This window comes from Triticum urartu, chromosome 6, assembly GCF_003073215.2.
Source record: "Triticum urartu cultivar G1812 chromosome 6, Tu2.1, whole genome shotgun sequence".
Taxonomy (NCBI): domain Eukaryota; kingdom Viridiplantae; phylum Streptophyta; class Magnoliopsida; order Poales; family Poaceae; genus Triticum; species Triticum urartu.
The window spans coordinates 320047590-320054792 of NC_053027.1; the positions used below are offsets into that span (position 1 = coordinate 320047590).

Here is a 7203-nt window from a genome sequence, read left to right on the forward strand (position 1 = left end):
TATCAATTTTCTACAGTGCTTTCCTATGCTCAAATAACCATCCTCCATCAAATTTCAGCTCAATCCATTTATTATTTTGAGCCTATCTTCAACATTCATATTTCTGTCTAATGTGGTACTTTGCAAAGCAAGTACCATCTAGGCTCCTCCTTTTGAGCTGAAAATTTGCCAAGCCAGTCTCCCTAGTATATGATAATCCTCAGCCAAAACTCATGCCCATTGGCCATGTGCATTTTCCGTACCGCTAATCAAACACTTGGCTGCTAATTCATATTTGAGCATAGTTCGGTCTCCTCGTGAGATTCATCTGTTGTCATTTTCTTTATAGCAACTACCTAGGGAGTGCCAAAACCACTAGACATGCCTAGGCCGCCCAGAACGCATGGCAACGCCACGGTCACGCAGTGACCATGCGGCGGGCATGCGAGTTTACGTGCTTTGGAGTTGGGGCCCTGGGCCACCGTCCAAACCTCAACGTATCGCCACCAAACCATGTATTTATACTTAAATAGATACTTATGTACCTAGAAATAATTTTTGGAAAAATAAAAGAGCAAACTATGAGGCAGCTGCATTTCAAATTTGACCTGCTTCCTATTGAACCGACGGAAATTTGTCTTTTTCATCAGAGGTGGATCAAAACTTTTGACACCCAACAATCTTGTCTATTGTGCATTAAATATGGCCTGGCATTTTATAAAATTGATTTGGTCGAATTTTGCAAAAAATATATAGTAGGTCCTTCACAAAAAAAACTCATTTTGGACACTCGAAAAAATGGAAAATGAATTTTTATCCAAAGAAAATGAAAACTTCCTTAGGCAACATTGTTTGCCATTCCAATATGCACCCTTGTGCATGATATGATATCATTTGAACAAACTATGCCATGAATGTGACCATAAGATTAATCATTTGGCTTGAAAGCCATGAATCTCCACACATGATAGCTCATTTCTGAGAACACTTTTTTAAAATAATTACCGTACTACAAGTTTATTATTTTTCCTGATAACTTGGTCACACGTAATGACACAAATGCGAAGGTTTTCCAATTTTTTTATTTTTTTTGAATTTTTCATGCCCGTTTCAAAATGTGGTCAAAACGACGGGCATGACCGTTCATAGCTAGTGGTTGAATCTTGAAAAACTTTTGATGTTTCTATGATTAAACAGATATTTATGTAACTAGAAATGATTTTTGGAAAAAATAAAGAACAAACTATGAGACAACTGCAGTTTAAATTTGACTCACTTCCAACGGAATCGGCGGAAATTTGTCTTTTCCACGAGAGGTGCATCCAAACTCTTGACACCCAACCATTTGGTCAATTTTAGATTAAATATGGCCTAATACTTTATAAAAATTATTTTGTCCAATTTTGCAACAAATATATGATAGGTTCTTCACAAAAAACTCTTTTTGGGCACTCAAAAAATGATTAAAATTAGATAAAAAGATCAGAAATGCATATAAATTGGTGCTCATCCATAAAATGTGGTCTAACTTGAGTGAAAATTTGTGTGATGCCCTTTTGCAAAATAGTTTTGATAGCTACTTCACAAAATCCCTCTATTTATAGTATTTGAAAACTATTTTAAATCACTAATTTTTTGAACCAATAAAAACTCTTCCACGGATCGATGACATAGCGCCCATCCATCCATCCATATCTCCATCCCACATCCATCCATCTATCCACAGAAAAAATAGAAAAAGAGATAGCCCCCCATCCCCACAGCCCAAACCCTAGATCCCCATCGCACCCCTCCTCCCTGCTCCCAATCTCCCCCCCGCCACCACCACCTCCTCCCCGTACCCGCCCCCTCCCGGTCCAGTCCTCTCCCACACACCGCCGACCTCGCCGTCCTCCTCACACACCGCCGCCGACCTCGTCCCTCCCTCCCCTCCCCGCATCTCCCAGCCACCTCTACGCCCTAGGAGATCGAGCGAGCGCCCGAGCGCGCCCGTCCTCGCAGCCTCCTCCCACGATTCCCCGCACCCGAGCCCCACGAGAGGAGCTCCTCCTGTGGTTTTGCACGCCGGCGCCGGCGACCACCAGCCACAGCTTGCCGGAGCCAGCAGATGAGTGCCACCCTTCTTCTCTGTTCTCTTCTTCCCGTCCTCTCTTTCTTCCTCCTTTTTCTCTCTCACACATCTCGATTTCTCTCTCTGTCTCAAACAGTGCACTCCGCCGCCATGGACCTTGTAGCGCGCCGCCCTGATGCCAAGTCCCTCCTCGCCGTTCCTGCGCCGCCAAGCCGAAGCCTCGCCCAAGTCCAAGCGCCGCCGCCATTTGCCTCCTCGCCATGGCCTCCCCTGCATCGTCTGCTTCGCGGACAGAGCTCCGTCTCCGTCAACGTGTCCTCCCGCCGTCTCTGTTCGCTGTCGGGCTCGATCGACTCCAGCAGCACCCCCATGGTGACGCTCCGCTCGGCACCCGAGGTATATCCCGGCTTCATCGATTTTAGATATGTGCTTGTTCCCGCGAGTTAAGATGGATCTAGCGCCGTACGCAGATGCAGAGGTCTTGCGGTCTCTGTTGCTCGAGTTATCTACTGTCGTTCGAGTATATTTGCCTGCTTCCTTTTGACTGGGTTTATCGTGTATGCAGTAGTAGTCATGTCCACGCGTTCTTGTCTTGAGGCGATGGCAATTTGTTTAAAACCGCAAGGCAGCTTTGCTTTCTACAGTATCTCCTTCCTTGTTTTGTTCTGTGTAGTACGTCTTGGTTGGTCAAAAGCTACTAAAACGTTTACTGTTCTGTCGACCGAGGCCTGAGGCAGAGCAAAGGCTTGCCGATTATTGCTTACAACGCCAAGTTGCAATTAGCTGGGATGTGTAGCGTGGCTAGCTTGTGTTGATTGGTTTTGAGATATAATTGGAAACTGATTGTGTGTCAGTACAACAAACGTGATGTTTTTTTGAATAGCAAACGTGCTGATGGAAGTGTCTTTTCATACGTGATTCTGATTTGCACTTCTCGGTCAGAGGCATCTCTAGTACGTGACACACTTTGGATGTGCAAACTTGGTTTTGTTTTGCATGCTTACTTGTTTAGTGAACTTGATGCCATGCTTATTTCATATAGCTAATAGTAACCTGCCAAAAAAATTGTAATTGCCAAGCTTGATTTGTTCTACTTGCCTGCTACAAACTATTCAAATAACTACTACTTAATTAGTAGCATGTAGACTGGATTATTATTTTGTCAACATTCTACTCTAGAGATATTTACAAAAGCATGTGTTGTCCATCCCATGTAGCAATTTGTATTGAGCAAATAGAGCACCGCACTGTAGCTAGCCTCGCGCGGCAGCTGCCGCCCGGGACGCGGGTGTGCGTCGAGTGCAGTATAGATTTTCCAATCTTTCTTTCAAAATGACAAGTTGTATTAGTACACCATCATGGGCCAAAAGTAGCTGAACTGCACTTATTGTCAGGTCAGGGTGGTTTATAGTGTTGCCTTTCATCAAAATCTCAAGAGGCCTTCTCAAATCAGCTATTATTTTTTTTGCATTTGCAGTGAGCTTTAACCGGAAAATACCATTATCAGTCTTTTCGAAATTGTAAGACACACCTGCATGAAATGGAAAACTAGTTACATCTTCAAACTCACCAGTAGATATAAGCTTAAGCTTTTTGCAGTCTCAAACAATCACACAAACAATATAAATTCAGAAACGAAGCTACATAAGATTAGCAGCATAACACTTGTGATTTAGGCTTATCAAGGAGAGGAAGGGGATATCCCTATTTACTAATGTTACAGATTCTTGGATGTGTACCTTGGTTGCAGTCTTGCAAGTGATCACACACATACATGTTTAAACTAGTGTATCTACCAACAAACTCTTGCGGTGATTCTTGAAAATGAATCACATCTGAGCAGAAATAACACATAGTCCTGAATTTAACAACAACCAAAAAAAAGTTGCATACCAACAGGAACACCAAAAATATTGTATGTACGCATACTACCCCCAATCAAAATTACTTGCCATATTTAGCCCCTGAAAACAAACAAGGGCCAGTTCTGGCACTTTTCACCTCTAAAGGAGAGATGGTCATTTAATTGAGGAGTTGTAAACATGACATATTAGTGATGCATCATCATTTATTATTTTTATGGAGCAAACACACATGATAGGCTCAACAGCTGGCGTTGAGTTGTTAGAGCTCAATGCCAACATATATGGTGTTGAACCGTGGCCTCCTTTCTTTGACCCATGGGTGAATTACAAAAGTGAGTGTTGGCTTGTTATATAACGAGCTGCAGTGCTTGGCCTAGAAAGATTCTTCCATACCCAGTAGCAGCGTTCATCCTTTACTCTATTTTTTTCTCTTTTCTTTATTCATGCACGTACATGTTTAACTTATTTGCAAGCTTCTGCTCCAAGATGGCAACCACTGATGCCTACTCTGCTAGTTCACCTTGTGCTACTGGTAAAATCACATGTGGTGGATGGCTTGAGGCAGGCAAAAATGACAATGACGAAGGTAGCGCAGTTCAGCACCATCCACTCTCGCGTTGAACACAAACAGCTCAACCCTGGGGTGTATGGCGTTGAACGTGTTTGTTCCACAAAAGTGCTAAGTTTTTTCAAATACCAAAGTGTATGTACCATGATGTTAGCTTCTTAAATTCTGCTACTAGGACATTGATTCTTGAATAGTTTGCTTATAAAGTTTCCTAGTCATTCAGAACCAACTGCAATATATTGATGGACATAGTACTCTGCTCATGTGTACATCTTTCTTTAAATGTCAGGATAACATGAAAAGTTCTATGGAACAAGAGGTACCAAAAGGTGGAGAACAAAAGAGTGATGTTAGCTGTTGTTGCTGACCTTTTCTCACTAAAGAATGTCCCTCCAACACATTTCTCCCTCACTGGTTGTGTTGTTTTGGTTGGTGCCATCTTATGAACATGTGGTGTAATGATACTACTGGGTCTAACTTAATGAATCCTGGAGAATTACATTATTATTATCATTATATTCTCATTTGTTGGTTGACTGGAAAATTGTGCAATGTATTTTTCTTTTTGAGATACTGTTGGCTGTTGTTGGTCACCCTTCAATAAGGGTTGTATTGAAAATAATAAATTGTGTGAGTGGGCTGTACCGTTTCAAGGCCCAACAAAGTTTTTTTGTTTGGTAGATAAATGGGCTGGCCCAATTAATAATTGATTAAATAAATGGGTTGCACGCCTCAGCCCAAGAACTGATATGTTGGGCTTGGCCCATGCTTGTGGCCAAAAAGTAAATTTAGAAGTGGGCTGAATTATTGGGCTCAGCCCATTAAAACAGCTGATTTGGACCGATCCTACATGGCATCCACGTCATCGCATGTGCCATGTTGGCTCGGGCATGTCAGATCCTACGTGGTCTAGGCTCGTTAGTAATGACCATAATTTTGGTCAAAGGTTTAGCGACCAAAATTTTGGTCAAGGGCTCCTGACCAAAATTCCAGAAAAGGTCATGTTTGTTTACTCTTGATGGCCAACTGTTGATCTTCCGAATTTGGTCAAAAAAATGTCAATAAATGAAAGCAATGACGAATCAACGACCAAAATGGGGAGTCATAATTGGCCATATTTCTTGTAGTGTATGACAACGCGGTTGATGTAGTCGAACGTCTTTACGATCCGACCGATCCTAGCACCGAAGGTACGACACTTCCGCGACCTGCACACGTTCAGCTCGATGACGTCCCACGATCATGGTGATCCTACTGAGTGTTGAGGGAGAGTTTCGTCAGCATGACGGCGTGATGACGGTGATGATGAAGCTATCGGAATAGGGCTTCGCCTAAGCACTGCAACGGAATGAACGAGGTGGATTATGGTGGAGGGGGGCACCGCACACGGCTAAGACAATTGTGAACTTGTGTGTCTATGGGGTGCCCCCTCCCCCGCATATAAAGGAGTGGAGGAGGGGGGAGGGCCGGCCCTCTATGGCGCGCCCTGAAGGAGTCCTACTCCCACCGGGAGTAGGATCCCCCCTTCCCTAATTGGAGTAGGAGAGGAAGGAAGGGGAGGAAGGAGGAAGGAAAGGGGGGCCGGCCCCCACCCAATTCGGATTGGGCTTGGGGGCGCCCCTCCTAGGCTCCCTTCTCCTCTCTCCCACTATGGCCCAATAAGGCCCATATACTTCCCGGGGGTTCGGTAACCTCCCGGTACTTCGGTAAATGCCCGAACTCAGCCGAACCATTCCGATGTCCAAACATAGTCATCCAATATATCGATCTTTACGTCTCGACCATTTCAAGACTCCTCGTCATGCCCGTGATCACATTTGGGACTCCGAACAACCTTAGGTACATCAAAACACATAAACTCATAATATCGATTGTCACCGAACGTTAAGCGTGCGGACCCTATGGGTTCAAGAACTATGTAGATATGACCGAGACTCATCTCCGGTCAATAACCAATAGCGGAACCTGGATGCTCATATTGGTTCCTACATATTCTACAAAGATCTTTATCGGTCAAACAGCATAACAACATACGTTGTTACCTTTTGTGGGGAACGTCCGCAAAAACAAAAATTTTCCCTACGGTTTCACCAAAGATCCATCTATGAGTTCATCTAGCAACGAGTGATCGGATGCATCTACATACCTTGTAGATCGCGAGCGGAAGCGTTCAAGAACGGGGATGAAGGAAGTCGTACTCGACGTGATCCAAATCACCGGAGATCCTAGGCGCCGAACGGACGGCACTCCGCGTCAAACACACGTACGGTCAGCGTGACGTCTCCTCCTTCTTGATCCAGCAAGGGGGAGGAGAGGTTGATGAAGATCCAGCAGCACGACGGTGTGGTGATGGATGTAGGGGTCACCGCAGCAGGGCTTTGCCGTTCTACTGCGAGAGGGAGAGGTGTAGCAGGGGAGAGGGAGGCGCCAAGACTCAAGGGTGCGGCTGCCCCTCCCTCCCCCCTTTATATAGGCTCCCCTAGGGGGGGCGCCGGCCCTTAGGAGATCCAATCTCCCAAGGGGGCGGCGGCCAAGGGGGTGGAGTGCCCCCCAAGGCAAGTGGGGCGCCCCCCACACCTAGGGTTCCCAACCCTAGGCGCAGGGGGAAGGCCCAAGGGGGGTGCAACCAGCCCACTAGGGGCTGGTTCCCCTCCACTTCAGCCCATGGGGCCCTCGGGATAGGTGCCCCACCCGGTGGACCCCGGGACCCTTCCGGGTGG

The 7203-nt window shown here is 45.4% G+C and overlaps 1 long non-coding RNA gene across 1 annotated transcript; it reads left to right on the top strand.

Moving 5' to 3' along the window:
- Nucleotides 1-1741: 1741 nt before the first annotated feature.
- On the top strand, nucleotides 1742-4999 carry LOC125513359. Its single transcript, XR_007285880.1, has 2 exons — nucleotides 1742-2446; nucleotides 4773-4999. It is a non-coding gene; the product is annotated as an uncharacterized LOC125513359 (long non-coding RNA).
- The last annotated feature ends 2204 nt before the right edge of the window (nucleotides 5000-7203 follow it).